The sequence below is a fragment of the Miniopterus natalensis genome, chromosome 2, assembly GCF_054644295.1.
Source record: "Miniopterus natalensis isolate mMinNat1 chromosome 2, mMinNat1.hap1, whole genome shotgun sequence".
NCBI classification, from domain to species: Eukaryota; Metazoa; Chordata; class Mammalia; order Chiroptera; family Miniopteridae; genus Miniopterus; species Miniopterus natalensis.
The window spans coordinates 46,142,168-46,162,569 of NC_142082.1; positions in this window are offsets into that span (position 1 = coordinate 46,142,168).

The following is a 20,402-nucleotide window of genomic DNA, read 5'->3' on the forward strand; positions in this document are numbered from 1 at the left end:
CTAAAAGAATTAACATAGAAAAGAGAATTTTGACTCAAAAGATTTTAGGTAGGTTTCTCGATTGATAAGATTTAAAATAACTAAAAATAACTATCAGTTATCCAAAGAATATCATCTTTGGGCTACCACTATTTCTTATATTGTTGCCTATCTTATTTATTTTGGTTTACACAATGAAAGTCTGCATGAACATAATTTCAAAGAGATTGTAAGTAAATGGTAACTGTTTGTTTGTTTTCATTTTATCTTAATTTTGTGAACTATTACAGATGTCCCTCCCTTTTTCCCCCCATTGGCCCCAAGGTGACAGCTTTTAAGGGAGATGGTAAAAGAGTATCTTTGTAAAACCCTACAGGAACAGGAACTGGAGATTATATATATATGTATATATATATATATATTTAGTTTTATTCTGATTATAAAAATACATGAAATGTTAACATAATTTTAAAATTTGAATTGAAAGAAAATAAGTAGAAAAGAGATATTATAAGATATCAGAAAAAGATTAATATTCTTAATATGAAACCATTAATCCTGACTAATATTCAGGTTCAAATGAATATATTTATATCAATAACAGTACACTATTTACATTCATTATCTTAAGTAAAGTATAAAAAGAGAATACTAATTTCTGTGAGACTGAGGTGAAACCGGCAAGCTTATAATCAGCTAAGGAGAAAGTGAAACTTCCTCCAAACCGACTGGCAAAATTCATTGAAAATCTTAGCATATCATAATTTTGAATCAGATTTTTTTTACATATTGGTAAATATTTAAAATAATTATAAAGATGAACAATGATTTATGTCAAGCAATATCTATTGCAATCTAATATATAATAACAAGATCGAATGTTTCAAACTGAGAGAAGTCTTCAATAACTAGTTTTTTTCTTGTTGACTATTGAGGCAATCAGGAAAGAATAAAAGAGAAATCACAAACTATAAAATCTCTGTTCTTTAGATCTAAATTTGGGGTCATTCCATTTTCAAACACACACATACATATATATATATATACACTATATATATATATATATATATACACACACACACACAATATATATATGTGTGTGTGTATACATTTATATATACACACTGTAAAAGTCTTTTTAAACCTTTTTTATAAATGTATTGACATGTAATTGATATGCAAAAAATGTACATATTTAATGTATACAATTTGACAAGTTCAGACTTGAATAGACATTTCTCCAAAGAAGACCTACAAATGGTCCACAGGTATACAAAAATGTGCTCAACATCACTAATTATCAGAGAAATGCAAATCAAAACCACAGTGAGATTACCTTATACCTCTTAGAATGGCTATCAAAAAATTAAAGGAAATAAGTGATGGTGAGTGTGTAAAGAAATTGTTCAGTGTTGGTGGGAATGTAAAATATGCAGGCACAACATGTAACTATTATGGAGGTTACTAAAAAATTAAAAATAGAACTACCATATGATCTAGCAAAACCATTCATTAGTATATATCACAAAGAATTGAAATCAGGATCTTGAAGAGATATCATCAATCTCATATTTATTGTAGCATTATTCACAATAGCCAAGATATGGAAACAAACTAAATGTCTATCCACAGATAAACAGATGAAGACTATGTGGTATATACATAAAATAGAATATTATTCAGTCTTAAAACAGAAGGAAGTGTTAACATTTGTGACAACATTGATGAACCTGGAGGACATTGTGCTAAATGAAATAAGTCTGTCACAAAAGACCTAATATTGCATTATTTCATTTACATAGGTTATCTAAAATAGTCAAACTTAAAGAGGCAGAAAACAGAATAGTGATTACCAGGCGGTGAGGAGAGGGGAAATGGGGAGTGGTCAGTGGTTATAAAGTTAGGGTTATACAAGATGAGTAAGTTCTACAGATCAGCTGTACAACCGGCATGTGCCTATAGTTAATAATATGATATTGTACACTTAAAAAATATTTTAAAATACTTAATATACTTTATTTTCTATTTTCTACTATGTTTGGGGAGGGAGTGTGTTTGATTGTTATGATTTTAAACTTGAGGGCCAGAGAGGGCTAAGTTTTGTCACTTAATAAATCTGTCATTCAATTTAAGAAATTTATTTAATCCCTAAAAGGCTGGTAAAAGTGTAAGCTGTTATAGCACCCATATCAATGGACTCTTTGAAGATTAAATTATGTCATTCAAAAAACATGCTTAGAGCACATCTGATTAATGAACATTTGTTAGTTGTTGGTGTAACAGCTTTAACATTAAATTTTTTTGTTTTTTGTTTTTTCAAAGAGTAGAGGCACCATCTAATTAAAATATGTTCTTCCTTCTGTCTGAAGGAGAAATAAGATTGATTAATTAAGAATGTAAAATAACTGAGGGGGAAGGGAGAAGAGATCACAGATGACATTACAAGAATAAGACTCTGGATTATTGTTTGGGGACTGGAGGAAAAGCTTAAAACCCCTTCTGGAGGCTGGGCAGGCAACGTGCTGACCAGAGTCTTTTTTAATCAAACCCACTGTGCCCAGGCTGCTGAAGCTGCCCATATAGAAAAGTCAATCTGAAGCTGCAGCAGGCCAGAGCCTGGGGCACTGGAATCGGAGGACAGGGTAGGGACTGAGGAGCTGGCTGTGGAGCAGAGACTAACTTCCTCACAGTGCCTGACAATGAAACTTCTGAGTAAGGGGGGCAATATCCCCAGCTACACTAGCCATCCTGCACCCTAAAGACTCTCTTCAGAAGACTCTGGAGTAAGACCAGGAAACGGCAAGGCGGAGGGAAAACAGCTGACAAGTGGGGTGGTCCCAAGAGAGCCTCAGACCAGCCACCTACCTAAGGACACCAGAGCCAAACCTAGACGGCTCCGGACATTGGCTGACACATACGTACCTCCCAGGAGAACTGAAATCAGCACACAACAGTGACCTGCAGACTACATAAGCTGCCCAGAAGAAACTCACCTGACATTTTTTTTTTTTTTTTTTTAGAAAAAAGAGGGGAAAGAAAAAAGTTTTCTTTTTAAATTTTTGTTTTTAATTTTTTAATTAATTTTTTAAAAATTTGTTTTATCTTGCTTTGCTTTTTTTTTTTGTTGGTTTTTTTTTGTTGTTGTTCTATTAAAATTTTCTTGATAGTCTCTGCTTTATTGCTGGGATATTATCATTGAAACCATTAAGTTTATTGCTTTTCTCTATGGTTTCCCTCATATCTCTTATTGGCCTCTTTCCCTGACCTTGCTTTACCTCTCTCTCCTTGTTTCATTTTATTTGACTGGCATAACTTTCTCCCCCCCCCCCCCCGCCTTTTTTTCTTTGTCTTCCTGTCTTTTTGATTGCTTGTTTGTGTTTGTCTCTTTATTTCATTTTTATTTTTTATTTTTCAACCATTTTCCCATTCCTGCTCTCTACCCTTAATTTTTTCGCTTGCACTTCTTTTCTTTCAGAATCTTTCCTCTGCCCCTTTTATTTCCCAGTAGCTTTTCTATTTTTTACTTTTTATTTTATCATTTTTACTATTAATGATAATATCCTTTTCTCTCTCTCTCCCTCTCTCTTTTTTTTCTTTAGCATCTGTGTTCTCACTTCACTCTCCCAGTTATACTTTTTCTTGGGTTGTTTTCACTGTGATTGTCAGGATATTTTGTAAGTTCCTGTTTGTTTCCTGGCAGTTTGGCTGTGTTTTGTTATGCCCTGTGAGCACCTGTACTACAGCTCACGATGTGGGTATGGCTGAGCCTCACAGCGAGCCAACCTGAGAGGAGAGTCCTCCCGAGAACAGATCAACAACAATCTAGACACAATTACAACAGGGGAGCCCAATGAACCCACAAAAGGCCACCCACAAAAGGGCCACCAACGAAAGGGACATGCCCAGAGCAAATAGCTCAGAAATATAAGGAAGATGAATCACTCAAATCTCTGCCTCTGTTGCCACATGACATTCTTCCCTTACGTCTCTGTGCATGTCTTCACATGGCATTCTCCTTTCCATACATCTCTGTCCAAATTTCCTTCTTATAAGAACACCAGTCACTGGATTAGGGCTCACCCTAAACCAGTATAACCTCATAGAGTATATCTGAAAAGGCTCTATTTCCAAGTAAGGCCAGAGTCATGGGAACTAGGGGTTAGAACATATCTTTTGGAGTACACAATTCTGCCCACTACAGATAGTAAGAAGTAAAAAGAACTCTAAAGAATACAGGAAAGCAGATATAGGAGCAGCCACTACCCCTCAGGCTGACAGATATAGCACCCAAGAAAAAGCCTCTACCTGGGCCTCCCTGGGACTGAGATCAAGAACTTTTTTTTAATACTCACACAAGGACTTTTTTTTTTTTTAATTGCCTTTTAAAGAGAGAGTAAGGGGGAGAAAGCAAGAGAGAGAAACATGGGTTGCTTGCCTCTCCTGTGCTCCCTGACTGGGGATTGGACCCACAACCTAGATATGTGCCCTGACCAGGAATGAAACCTGCCACCTTTTAGTGTACAGGATGCTCCAGCCAGCTGAGCCACCTGGCCAGGGCAGACATCCAAATGGGACATTGCATCAAGCTCACAAAAGCAAAAGCTTTGGCAAGAGAAAATGTTTTTTAATGTCTTTATTTCCTCTTCTGTAACATCAAAAAGCAGGCCTTAAGAGTTGCTAATATAATTTTATCTAAGGAAAGATACAACCAAACAGAAAGCGAAAGGAAGTCATTTCTGCCCCTTCCAGTCTGGATTTTTGAAGAGGAAAATTTTGAAGGCATATGTCTTCCTCTCTGCTTCCAATGTGAGACTCTGGAAAGAGAGTTTATTCCCACATGTACACGGCTGGCCAAATTCATACCGAGCACACAGGACTAAATAAACAATGTGCCTAACGGTCATTGCTTGGCTCTAGAGCAGCAGGGATGAGCCCCAGCCCGGCAATGGGAAGCGCTGCAGAATACAAACACATTGTTTCCTTTATTCCCATATATTGTGAAAGATATGCAACGGCCTCTTTAACTCATACATCCAGACACCGCTTTAACGAGAACCAGTTGATAAAATCTGCAACAGTGAGCATTTCACTTGTAGACTGGGAGTCTAAACAACACAGCTCCCTGCTCCACTGGCAGGGCTTCCCTGAGGAGAATGAGAGCACTTACAGCAGTGAGAACGCGTCACGAAGTTCCCAATGATTCATTTGCAGCTCTGCCGCAGGAGTTGTTGTTATTAGGGGTGTGTTGTGTGTGTGATACTTTTTCTTTTTATTTGACTCTATATCTTACCTATTTTCCCCCCTGCCTTTAAAGAATTCCTGCTAAATATCCCAAAGACATAGATAAATGTAATTTGCATTTCCAGGATTTTATTATTGAACTTTTAGAGTCTTGTCATTATATTTTTTTCTCTCAGAAATAATAGTTTGGTGAATATCTTTGTTCTTTATTTGTGTTGAGATTACTTTCTCAGTAGAAAGACTAAAAATAATTTAAACTCTCTGGTTTAGAGAGTATGAATATTTTTTAAACCTTGGACATACATTTGCAAGTTATTTTTTTTTCCAGAGAGAGACTTCAATTACATCCCACTTATATTATTTCAAGCAACAGTTAAGTTTGATATAAGGAATGTTATCACAGATATGCAAAGCCTATAACACAGCCTTGTTGAATGAACAATTGTAAAAATTTTTCCATATTAAGGTCATCTGCGCAATTAAAACAGCATTATATTATGGATATTAGGAACTAGAGACATAAAATGGGGATAGGTTAGCACCAAAAATGTCCTATTTGATTTCACTAGCTTTTCTATGGCTAGAACACAAAGACCAAATTTTTTCGCCACTGTGTATTCCAAGCATCCCTTTCATTCTTTTGCCCATACCTCTTCCTATGAAGAAATCTCAGTAATTAAATTCTAAATTATGCTTTTTAATCAAAATCCTGAATTCAAAGAAAAACATTCAAAATGCAAGTGAAATATAAATAGTTCACCACCTAAACAGCGCAGCTTTATCTAGATCCCACATTCTCCAAAATTCTGTCCCACTATTTGTTCCCAGCCTCATTTCTTTTTTAGAAAATGCTTTTATTGTTTTTATTATTGTTATTATTATTATTTTGGAGGGAGAGGGACAGAGAGGGACAGAGAGACACGGGATGATGCTCGACCAGCTGAGCCACAACAGCCAGGGCCAAGCCTCGTTTTTTAGAACTACTTCATGTACATTTTACTCTCCCCGCAGTGATGTTTGGCGTTCACTTATTCATTTCTTACATAGGCTGATTCCCTTGGCTCAGACTAAACTTAATGAACCATTCAAGCCTCACGTTTTTCATGAAATATTCAGTTACTACTGCTCAAATCTAATTTGTCATAAAATAATTCTTACCAGTCAAACAAAAATTTTAAAGTATTATCTTTAAACAGGAATGCAAAATTATCAAATGCTGGGGCCTCATTTGCCTTTCTTATCTATCATCTATCTATATCTATCTATCTATCATCTATCTATCTATCATCTATCTATCTATCTATCTATCTATCTATCTATCTATCTATCTATCTATCTATCTATCATCTATCTATCATCTATATCTATCTATCTATCTATCTATCTATCTATCTATCTATCTATCTATCTATCTATCTATCATCTATCTATCTATCTATCATCTATCTATCTAGCTATCATCTATCTATCATCGATCTATATCTATCTATCATCTATCTATCATCTATCTATCATCATCTATCTATCATCTATCTATCTAATCTATCTATCATCTATCAATCTATCTACCTATCTATCATCATCTATTTAGCTATCTGTCTACCATCTACCTATGAATTATCTATCCATCCATACATATAATTTTGACATTTTTCAAAATGATTGTAGGACACTATCAGTTTGCTAAGAAAATGTTTTATTTGTGATATGTAGAATTTTATTTGCTATTTAAGGTGTGGAACTTTTTACATGGTGAAGACTTGTGGGATCATGATTGGATTTATTTTCAAATTGGCTTATATATGAAATAGTATCTTCTTTACATGATTAATATACATCTTATAACAATTCTATGGCTTTTTAAAGTAATTATTAATGAATGGTATTATTTAACTCAGACTACTATTTTTTACAGAGTTCAATAACTGTTGGCTTGACAAAGTACAAAGAGAAGTATTTTGCCTAGAGTGTTATGTTTTCAAACAAAATAAAATACTGAAAAATATAGATGGCTTATTTCTGAACCAATGAAGAGGAGCAGGATTGAAATAGAGGCTTTAGTTTTGGCAATGAATGAGCTCTATTTACTAAATCTGAAGCTGGCATGACATGGTATGTTTGAAATATTTTCCCCCAGGTTGCAACAAATGTGAAGCAAGTTATTATAACTGCATTGTTAGGTTGAAGTAGAATTAAACATAAAGAAAAGAACAAACAAAGACTACAAATCAATGCAAGGGTAACTTAAAATATTCCTGTGAATGGGCATAACCTAGCATTCCTTCTAGTGAAGCCATTTTCCTTCATTATTTAATATAATGGATTTTTTCCTATTGAACTTTTGATGCCACCTCCCTTCCTGTTGTAAGAAATTTTTACATGGTGAAGACTTAATTGTGGGAGCATGATTGAATTTATTTTTAAATTGGCTTATACATAAAATTATATCTTCTTTCTAGGATTAATATTTATGTGGTGTTAAAGAACAGAACTCCTCACAATCATATTCTCTGAACTGAACATGGTGAAGGGAGGTTATTACAGAGATAAAAGATAATTTCAGACTATTCTAGAAGTTTTGAATGTCCTAGTGGCTCATAAAGGGGGAGAATGGCGAGTTAAAATTGACTATTTAAGAAGATATTGCACTCAGGCTATAGTACCTACAAGATGATCAAACTGTTATTCTATAAAATTCTCAATCCTTCATGGCATCTTTTATATAATATTCTGCCAAAAGAATGTCTCTTTTTATGTTCCATGACCAATTTGTCAAATCTCAGAAAGAGGAAGTGATATAGGGAAAAAAATATTCTGCCATATGTGATCAATTCAAATACTTATCAATAAGCGCTCCTTAAACATATCTACCTGCAAGGCATTGTTCCAGTAGCAAAGTTATTGGAATTTAATTTAAAAGATGGGTGAGATATGGTTTTCATTTCCAAAGAATTGCAAGGTTGTACATGCTGTTAATATATCATTTTAAATCAGCTAGAATGTCTAAAGGAGAAGGAAGGGAAATAACAACTATGGGGATAGGAAGCCTTTGTATGTAAAATTCCTTTAGAAATAGTCATTAAAGGCAAGAGAGAGGGTCAAAAGATCTGGAGACAGGTAGAATAGTGCAGTAGTTAAGCAACAGTGTGCAGGAAAGAAGGCTGCCAGTCATATATAAGTAAGTCTCTCTGGCTGAATGGAAGGTTTGTGTGACTATAGGCTTATATAATGACATATAACTCTGAGACGTGGTAGATAGTGAGAGGCAGGATATTTTTGCTAATTGAATCTGATCATTTCACCTCTGTTTTTATAATTCTTATATTTGAAAACTCAGATTTGTCATTAGACTAATTTCCTACCCTCTAAGTTTGGTAGTGAATTATCTTGCTTCTTTAAAGCAAAATGTACTTTTCATTTTTCACAAAGTATGAATCCAGATTATTTTAAATATAAGCTTAGACTATAACTTGTGATTTGAATATAAATTTCACTTATGAATAAATGTATCTATCTTCAAACCAATTTGTAATCTTCAAATATACCTGAAAAATATGATATCACTTTTTAAACTTTTATGTTGAATTAAAAACCACTGAGACTGAGCATTCGTTGGACTTCTAATTCACTAATGAAGAATAAGAGAGGGAGAGGAGAGAGGGAGAGCGAGCACATGGGCAGTGGAGGGGAAAGGGAAGAGAAAAATTAGAAATCTTGATTGTTCAGTTTGTTAGGGCCTGCAGAAGTGGAATGTGGTAACAGGATTTTAAATTTGTATAACAAATGTTGACTCCTTAGAGTTGTAATATGAATGCAAAGTTATTGGAATTTAATATGAATGCAAAGTTATTGGAATTTAATCAATATATTATGTAATAAATGCAACTGGAAGCTCATTGCCCAACATTAAACATTTAGGTTCATGGCCCTGTCTGGTGTGCTCCGTGGTTAGAGCATCATCCGTGCACCGAAAAGTCTAGGGTCTGATTCCCGGTCAAGGGCAAGTACCTGGCTAGGTTCATTCCAGGCTAGGTTGGGGTGCATGAGCGAGGCAACCAATCAATGTGTCTCTCTCACATCAATGTTGGTCTGTCTGTCTGTCTCTATCTATCTGTCTGTCTCTCTGTCTGTCTCTCCCCCCGCCCCACCCCTTTCCTCCCAGTTTCTCTAAAAAAAAAAAATCAATGGAAAAAATATCCTCAGGTGAGGATTAACAAAAACAAAACTAAACAAAACATTTAGATGTGTGAATTATATTTCACTGAGTTCTGAAAAAATATTTTTTCTCTCTCAAAGATCTGAAATTCAAACTCTCTGAGCCTCACATTGTTTATTTGTAAATAGAGGTAAGGTGTTTTAGCACAAGCCTCATGGTACAATCAAGTGTTGCTTTCCTGGCATATAATATGTATTTAGTAAATGGCTGAAATTTTTAAACTCTAAACCTTTGCAATAAGTCTTGGGTATTTGATGTTTAACTGATTTGTCCAATAAGGGGTAGAGGAAATTGCGCATTCCTTATGACCCAATATGGATTGACCCTGATTCATACATTAGAATCAACCTCTGCCCCAGAGAAGGCTCATTGACCTACTTTTTTGCTAACTTTTTATTTCTTGGTCCTCCAGAACATATTCAGCTGGATAAGCAGAGTTTGCCCTGCTCTGTCTTATTCTGAAGCTTAATAATGAATTAACCTGCCTCTGCAGGCCTCGCACTTGCTGAGCATAGATCATACATATTTACTTGGAATACACCAGACAAGGTAGGAACTCTGACAGATCCTAGTCTTCACCAGTTCTTTTCTCTCAAGCTAAATTTCCCCACATACCCAGTCCCCCCCCGCCTGGTCCCTATCTCACATAGTCCTGCCAGTTCTTCAGAAACTCTTTTATGGATCCAAATCTGAACTACTCACTTTTCAAATGACTCAATACCCTATAATGATAATAGTGAATCAAAATGCCAGATGAAGGAAAATAAAGCAGATTATTTCTGTAATGAGAGAAGCAACACTGAAAAATTTATAGGCACATGAGTCTAGAATAGTGGCTCGAAACCAGAGGTAATTTTGTCCCCTAGGGAACAGTTGACAATACCTGAAGATATTTTGCCTGCCATCCTTGAAAGGGGAAAGGGTGCTACTGGCATCTAGTGGGTGGAGGCCAGAGATGCTGTTGAATATCCCATAAGTGACATCACATCACAGTCTCCCCACCAAAAAAAACCATATCCGGTCAAAATGTCAGTAGTGCTGAGGTTGAAAAACTCTGGTCTGGAGCAGAATATCGAGACCCCTTTTGCTTCCTCACTGCTAAAGTGCTGAGCCCGGAAATGTGCTCTTGGGACTGCAGTGGCTCTTTGTCATCAATATTGACCACAGAGTGTGCAAGAGGCCCTGCATGCACAGGGGGAGTGTAGGCACCACAGCAGAAAAAAGGCTCTGCTGGTCACCATTTTCTGTTTTATTTTTCTGAGGCTATAGAGCAGCTCCCATGGACATATTATGGGAAAGGAATACTCATTACCATAGCAATTGATGGCTGTCATTCTAAACTTATTTTTTTTAAATGTGATATTTTTTTGTGACCTAATAGTAAAGCTAGATCCATTTGTTATAACAATAACTGATTCTGAGTATCCACCATTTGTCAGAAATTTTACATATGCTTTTAATCTTCATAAGAACACAGTGAGGTAAACACTATTATCTGGATTTTACAATACTGTTTATTCTCATTTTATATTTACTTTTTTTTCCCTTTGCCCCAGAATAAACTGGTAGTGAGCTGTTCCTAAGGAGAAAAAAAAATATTTATATGTAAATTCTTGTGCTTTGTACATTAATAATAATAATAATAATAAAATGACATTGATAATGATGATAGAGATGATGATGTAGCTAACCTCAGTCTGTGCCTTTCCATGCTTGAAGTGCATTGAAACTCTCTGCAGTATTATTTTTATTCTAAGTACCTCACCTCTAATAACTCAATTTAGTCTTCCAACAACACTATGGGAGAGAGATTTAAAGATTAGAATAATAATTTTTAAACCACACAGAAATGTCCCAAATCTCCCAATTACTGACATGGCGGGGCTAAGGGAGCAGTAAGCAGCCTGAGTCCAGCGCAGCTGGTCAGATTCACTGCAACAGAGAAGATGCTTTATGTGCTTATCAGTATTGATTAAATAAATCATTTCTGAATGTTCTGCTTGGAGAACATGGAGTATACAGTAATGCAGTCCCGCCTGAGGGTGACTGGCCTGTTGCCCAGAAAGATCTCCCCTTTAAGCCTCACCTTAAACCTTTAACCTCAGTCCAGAATTTATATCAGGCTAAGGCAGGCTAAGTGGAAACATCAAGGGGCTCTACTTCTCTGAGACAGCTGCAGATACACCAAGCTTCGTATAATTAATCAGAATAACAGTACAATTAGCTTATAGTGAGAAATAAAATAGAAAAGAGAATTCAATGTATAATCTCTTCCAGGAGGTACTGAGTACCTCCAAATGCCAAACTTCACATTTGAAGATTTCTTGGTGAGCATAAAATTAAATTAGGACTGTTAATAATAGGAATTCAATATTTAATGTTATCATATTAAATTAGCCTCAGAGATAGATCATTATCATAGGTTATGATCAAATCTCATAGCAGGGGATGTACTCTGTGTGTAAGGTAATTCCATTCTGATACATTAGTATTAAAGTTAAACTTTATCACCAAAGCCCCTGTCACTCTACATATTTTCAAGTTAACACCAGACACAATGGTCCAGCCCATTATTTAGGACAATTCTGAAGAGCCACTGGAACTCAGGTCTCCTGATTGGTGAAGGCCTTTACTGTTACAGCATCAGGATTCAAATTCTCTTCCTGTCTTCCCTTGCTCTGCTACATGTGCTCCTCAAAGCACTCCCCAGGACACTTTCTGCAGAGTCCGTTTTTTTTTAATCCAATTTAAGACAGTGTGAATTCTTTTCTTTTTGTTTACTACCCTGTGTAGCATGTGTAGGAAATAAATAAATAAATAAAATGTATGCAGAACATATTTTGGAAGACATATGTTCTCTTAAAACATATGTTGTCCTTTATTTTGGAGGAGAAATCTTAGAATGTCCCAGACCATTAGAGCCTTAAAAACTTCACCAATGTGGCAAGCCCTTGAATCATCAGGCTGTTTGACACCTCAAGTGCTTGTTCACTGCAAGTCCTCTTATGTACACTTGCCTTCTTGCTCTATTATGTTAATCTATTCTGATTAACATAATATTATCAAAATTGTAAACCAATGGGAATTTCTATGGAATGTTTAGGATGTCCAGGTCCCTTGAAACTATATTATGACTGACAAAGGAAGAGGGATTTAACTTGGATTAATCTGTGACTATGTACTACTTTGGCCCTCCTTCGGGATAGAGATGAAAAAGAACACCTTCACCTGACAATTACTACATATATGTTCCTGAGGCCTTGTTAATTGCTCTAACAGAGATATCATATCTAGCACAGCGGCTGCAATTGAAGCTACTTAATGCTTTTGCATTCTTTGCAGTAATGCACTATACTCCTTCAAAATCCCTCTGATTTTTGTAAGTGCCAGATAGATCCTTTTGAAAATGAAAAATTAAGTGAGGAAGTAATGGGGTTCACTATCCCTGCATTTTTTAGATATTTAAAGGTGTCATTAATTCCTGCATTAGGATGAGAATTTTTTATTTTAAGTATATTTATTCTATGAACTGGGTGGATGCAGATGATTCAGCTTGACCTCTCCTGTATGATAGCTGTTACCCCCAGGGCAAGGGACACATGTGGGAGTTCTGTCAATGACTGTGCATATCCATTCCAACTATACCTGCTGGTGAAATAACTTTTGAATCTGTCCATGAACTCAGTAGAAACATAGATACTTATAACAAGGCTAGATTCAATTTTTCACTTGTTCCTATATGCTTCTACTCTCAGAGGGGTGCCATAATGACACTTTGAGTCCATAGGTATCAGTGCCAACTTAGTCTCTATTTTGCAAAAGTTCTTGAAATGCTTGTGTTCCCATTTCTCTAGTGTATTTTTATCCAAGTGAATGGTCATAGTTCTCTGTGGGAGGATGGATGAATCATAACTATATGCACTTGTTGTGCTATTACAGTGTCCTTCTTCTTGGAAACTTGGCCTTTTAATTAGTCAGTACAGTATCAGGTCTTAAGCTGGCTCAAGCCCAGAATCTGAGAAAAGATAATTATTTTTCATTGCCACAAGGTCCCTCCATCTTCTGATCATTGTTAATGTATGAGTCAGTAGGGAGTTGGTATCTGTAAGCAGCAGTGTTTTTTAAAACCCTGGCACACAGAAGACATACTATTTAGCTTCTCAAAATGCTGGTGCCCCTCTCAACAGGAAATTCTTTATCACTCTCATAAACAGTGTCCTCCAGTCCATCTTAGAGACCAGAGTTTGACAGTGACTCTTCTGACCTTCACTGTTTATCCACTCGTAGCTTATCACCATTTTATTCCTGCCTTCACCATTTTCCATGATAGTTTGTGCATTTTTACTGTGTGTTAGAAAGACCATTGCTTTCTCCAAGCTTGAGCATCAAATTAGCCGTGTGTTAGCACTAACTTTTAGGGGCATGCAGGGTATTAAATCCTGTAGTAAGAGAATAATTCCATATCAATGACCTTTCTCTTATCCAAATTTATATTCCATTCCCATATTCCAGTTCTCAAGATTTTGTTTGTCTCCTATATACTTTCCCAGCTCCTACCAGTATACATTGGCTGAGTCCTACAGATCCTCCAATTCATAATTTCTTTCCTCGCTTAATAGGCCCAGTGCTCCCCTGGCTCTGTTACATTGTGATTTGACCTTAGTTATTGTACTGATGGCCAGTATTTTACGTGGCTGTTAATCTAGACAGGAATGTCACCTGTCTTGCAAGACAGACATAAGCCTCTGCATTATCTTTAAACAAGAGGTTGTGCTCATCTTATAGCAACACGTGATTTACGTCTTCTGGCCCAGAAGGTTTAGAAAATCATTTAACGTTTATTTCATTGTAAGTAAATGAACTTATTAGATGTAAAATATTTCTATTTTACAAGTGTTTGAACTCCATTTATATTTTTCAATCATGCATACACAAAGTTTTTTTTTTTTCCTACTTTCTGTCATAAGTAGGAATTACCTGATTTTAAAAGCAAATCAAGCAGGTTTAGCTATATATCTAACTATAGTAGCCAGCCTTCAAGATGGCCCCAGGATCCCTACCTCCTGGTATCCATGCTGTAGTGTACTGTTTTCCTACATTCTAGTGTGGTTGATCTGTGTGATCAACAGTATATGCTTTCAACAATTGTATATATGGTGTATATTGTAGCTTCATGATTATGCATTACATTTAAACTTCGGTTATAAAAGATCTTGGTCTCCATCTTGGTATTTTTTCCTCTCTTCCTTCCCTATCCCTCCTTCCTCCACCCGCCCGACTCCTGCCCTGGAGTAAACGAAGCTGCCTTGTTGTAAAAAGACTTACAGAGAGGCTGACAGGAGGACTCTCTGGACTCTCTGGTGCATAGCCAGGTAGGAATGTGCTGTCTTGCAAACAGACATGAGTAAGTTTACAAAGAGGTCCTGCCATCCCAGACAGGCCTTGGGGTCACAGCAGTGCTGGTGCATAGTTTGGCTGAAATCTCATGAGAGACCCCCAGGCAGACTTTAGCTAAGCCACTTCCACATTCCTGATCCTCAGAAACCATGGGACATAAAAAAACAACAGCGTTTATTGTTTTAATGCTAAGTTGTGGGGTAATTTGTTATGCAGCAATCGATACCAAACACATCCATCAAGCAACAGTTTAATTAATGGGAATTTACACAAATTCATACCTTTTAAAGCTTAAAGTACTATATCACTCAGATCACTCACGTACTGGAACAATATAAAATAACCATTTGTAATGCACTCACTGAATGAGTTCCATAAATGTTCCCTATTAACATGTAAATACAGATGGAATGATAAACAGCTTGTTTTCACCTCTAAAATACCTATAGATTTATTAGGAAAAAAAAACTAGAATGCAATTATCAGTAAAAGAGAAAGATGCATTTATAAAAGGTAGCATATATATTTTAAAACTATATACAGCCTCAAATTAGAAAAAAAAACAAAACTAGTTAAAGTAAATTTAGTTGTATAGAACCAAAGCCAATTTTCTTCTAAAAGTAGTTCCTACCTTAATACCAGGTATAGTACCTTCCTCTCCAGCTGGTGTCAACTTTCTCTCTGCCTCATTTGTCCAAAATATGTTTATTAAAAAAAAAAAAAAGTTGGAACACTACTGATATTCTGTGTAAGAAAAATAGAAATACGGAGGAAAATCCAGTTCCTGCTCTAGCAAATCTCAGCCAGAGTCAGATTTGAGACGGGATAAATGTCTTCTCTTCCAGGCCAGACAGAAGGTCTTCCCTTCCAGCAGTAGCTAAAATGGGGCTTTGCTATCGGTTAACTCAAGATCCCAAAAGAATGCTTTTGTCAACTGATAACCATGAGAGAGGTAACTCTTTAGTTATCTGCTTCTCTAACTAGAGGGAGGAGAAAAGTCTGTTTTATAAATAACTATAATTAAATAGGCAAGACAAGAAAGGAAGAAAACTGATCCCTTTCTTTGTTCTGTTGGTGGGGTGGGGGGAGCAGTGGGTCACAATCCTTGGAATGAGATCATTATGTTACTTCACAAGAAAGCAAGTATTTAGCAAATGGATGTGTGTGTGCCCATGGTAATAAGTATTTCTAATTTTTGTTTTTCCCTCTTTCACTCAAAGATGAGTCTTCTCTCTCAAGCCAAAAACTCAGGAAGAGAACATTGATCCTCTAGTTTTAGCCTTGCATCCAAATTCTAGGGCTAGCTGCTGAGGTGATTAATTAAGGAAACTGTCACTGCCCCATTTGCACCCATGAGTCTTCTCCGCCTAAACATGCAGATTTGAAATTCATATGATAATTTTAGGTAATTTTTTGAGGAAAGGAGAACAATTAAGTCAGAAAATATAAAATAAGCAATGGTATTGATCTCAGAATAAAGTTGTTTAAGGGCATAGACCTAAGAACTCATTTTAAAGGTTCACATTTTGACTCACTAATAAAACTAAAGAGGAAATGAAGATAAAGAGCTTTGCAGAAATGATGTAAAAACAAAGCAGGGAGAGAGATTTTGGGGCAAAATCCATGAAGAGAGAAGTATTATTTGGTAGATAGACAAATATAGAACTACATAGCTATCAACTCTGCAAAATTAAGAAATGAGAGAGCAGAATATTTTAAAACATATTTTATTGATTTGAGCTAAAGAATATATTATGAATTACTCTTGAGGGTTTGCGATGTATTTAAGAATGCAGAATGACCAAGCCAAGTAATTGGGGAACTAGCCAGAAATAGAAATTGGCTGTATATATTAAACAGTACTTCTCTGTATTTTTAGGAAGCTCTCCAAAAAAACTCATCAATCTTGCAGCACACAGAATCTTGAGCAGTGATTGTGGTAGACTTCCTTGCATGGCATTCTTGGCAATAAATAGCTTTGGGTTATTGCACAGCTTGTCAACCACATATCATATATTTGTTCTTCTTCTGGGAGCAAACCTTATTTCTCAATGGAGAAGTGAAATCTATGGCAGGGTCTCTTTGGGGAATGAAATAGAACACTATGGGACAAGATGTGAGTTTCTTATTTGCCCTCTGAGAGATGTTTCTTTTATTGAACTAGCTAAGTTTTCTTTTTAATTGTATAATGTGTCTTATTTCTTATCTTATGTATTCCAAATTAAACTGGAAGATTTACTTTATTTGTGTAGAGGAGGATTAAATTACTGTGAACTGCAACAAGGGAGTAAGTGGCTGGAAATATGCCAGTATTCATGAAAAAGGAGTGTGAATGTGAACTCTATATTTTCCATTTTAGCCTTTGCTGTCCTGCTGACAGCATCAGAAGTGAGGTGAGCAAAAAGCAGTTGAAATAAGAAACCAAGTATCTGAGAACTGAAATGGATAAGCAGCCCCAGTTTTTAACTAAATAGGTTAGAAAAGCAGAGCCATTCATAGCCATCTACTAAATGATGTGGAAACCATTTGAACTATAAAAAGGCCGAAGGTTCAGAAAAGCCTAGTTGAAAATAATATTGAAGATGCTTGAAAAAATGTAGCAAGAGTACAATTACACATTTTAAACTATGAAAATAATTTTTATATGTGAAATTATATTTGAACATTCTTTTATAATTCTACATTGTGATAGGAAAACTGTGTTAAACAGTGTGTCTTGCTTCTAAGCAAGCTCAGTAATTAAAAATTTAATGCCTTGATGTGGGATAGAGGTTTCTGCATATCTCATGTTGGCTTTCAAGTTATTCTCATACATTCCTCCCTAAAAATCTTAATGACTTCACTATATCTAGGTGATTCCTCTAGAACTCTAGTTTATTGAACTCTCCTCTATCTTCGCCTTTACCCTACTTTTGCCACTACTGTCATGTCCGTGTCATCTCAAAAATTTAACCTCCCACCATCCGTTCTCAGTGTGGCTGTCTGATGACCAACTCCTTTGATTCCTGTGAGTTTCCTCTACTAGGCGCCATTAGTGTGGTTCCATGAGCCTTTTGTGTTCATTCAACTCATTGATGTCCTGTCTTCTGTCCTTAATTATTTTAAATCCCATGATCAGTCATTATAAAACTATCTTACACCTAAACCTCACTGCCTATCTCATTTTTTATTACTCACTTGACAAAACCAGAACCCTGTTTAAATCCAACTCTGCTACCTCATCCTTGCACCCATGCAGCTTAATGTGGCTGTTGGAAAACATCCACCCACAGTAACTCTTTCCACTTTAAATTCCTGATCATAAGCCTAAGGTTGATTTTAACGCTGTCTGGTAGTCGGCCTATATTCCACTTATCCAGTCACTGGCCCATTCTCCTAGATGACTCTTTGACATCAGCTCCTCCCTTTAACACTTCCTGCTCTATCTTCAACCATATTGTCTTCACAAATGTAAGTAATCAAAAGAGAACTTCCATAACCTTTAAAAACAACATCTAAGCACACATGTGCTCCCATCCTGTTTATCTCTTGTTGTAGTTTAACTGTTTACATTCCTAGCAAAAGTTAATATTTTAATCTTGATTGCACCTACTTAAAGACATTGCTCCAGCAATTCCTCTCCATCTCACTCATATTATCACCTTTTACTTCTCTACTAAATCATTTCTTTCATTATATAAAATTATGTTATTTCTTAGTTCCCTCTACAGTACAATAGTTTGAAAAATGTGTTCATATTTACAGATTCTATTATTTTTCCTCCAATTTTATTTTGAACCTATGCCATTCAGTCTTCCACTCCCATCCCTTGACTGAATTTGCTTTTTCACTGACACCAATAAACTCTGTGACTAAATCCAACATTTAGTGTACAGTAGTCATATTTGACATTGTGGATAACTCTTTCCCCTTGACAAACTACCTTCCTTAGGCTTCCAAGTCAGCCCTTGTTACCATCATTTTCTGCTTTGTATCTTATTTAGTTGTTGCTATTGCTCAGTCTTCATGATGGTTCTGCTCCCCCAACTTCGCAAGGAACCAGGCTTAGTTTGGGGACCCATTTCTTCACTAACTGCACTCACTGTCTTGGTAATATCATCCAATCTTATGACTTTAAGTTCTATCTATTTTAAATGATGTGAATAAATCTATGTGCTCATTTCCAAATATACATCTTTGACTGAGACCTTTCTTTACCAACTCATATATACAGAAGTCTACCTGATATTTCTACTAATAAAATTCAAATAAATTTAAAATTGAATTATTGATCATCACACCCCCATTCAAAAAAAAAGCTTTTCCACCCACACTTTCTCACATTCTTTTCAGTTGATAATGACAATATTTTTGGATACTGAGGAATAAAACTTGAAGTTACTGTTAATTTCTCTTTCTTTAACTCAAAACCAATTGGTCAAATTTTCTTGTTGGCTCTACTTTCAAGTAAACCTGACTCTAAAAATTTCTTCCCACCTACCCTATTAGCACCTGACCCAGGCCACTGTGGCTTGTTACTTGGATACGGCAATAGCCTCTAATCTGCCTCTGTGATTCCATCCAGGCTTCTTACACATCCTACGTCTTACTCTCAAAATGCTTCCATGTATTATTATTGCTCTTTGAAAAAACTATTAAGACCTCACCATATCCTGAAAATTCCTACATTATTTGCCTCCAATTAATTGTGTGTCTCTGCTCCTTCCACTACTATCTCTCTCACACTACTGGACCCACACTGATATTTTGTAATTCTTTAAATAGTCCAGACAAGCCTCCCAATTGGACATTTTGTGCTGACTAATCCCTTTGCTTAAATTCTTCCCCCCTACATATCTGTATGGCTTTCTTGCTCTCATCCTTTAAGTCTTTGTTTCAAAGTTCTCCTTTGAATGAGTTCTAATATGACTACCTTATTTAAAACTATAATCTTTCCCTTCCACATTCCACATATGTGGCTGTACTATTTTCCATTGCACTTATCATAATCTAATGTAACATGCAATTTATTTATATATTTTTGTTCCTCACTTAATATCATGATTCCCAATAAAGTTGAATTCCAGAAAGGCAGTACTTTTTATCTGCATTTCTTTACAGATGTAACTCAAATTCCTTGAACAGAGTCTGCAAATGGTGGATATTTAATATGTACTTGTTAGAAAAAACAAAGTGATCCAGTCAGTGGTAATGGGATTAGAGTAAGATAGCATGGGATCAACATTAGACCTTTGGTCACTCACCAGTGGCTGTGTGAATAGGGTTAAAGGAAGTTAAAAGTGTAAAATGAAATAATAATCATCTCTATCATATAAGATAGTTGTAAGATTGACTGAATTTTTATCACTGTGTAAGCACACAGTAATAAGAATATCATGATAGCCCATTTAACACTTGATAGCCATTTTTATTATTGCAATTATTTTAATAAAAAGCAAAGTATTTAGAATCTATAAAATAATTTATAAAAGTAAATTCTTTACAAACTATATAAAGCTGTTCTAGTGCCAACAATCTGGGCACTATATTACTTTTAGTAGCTGAAATAAAACTTTCAAAATCTAGGACT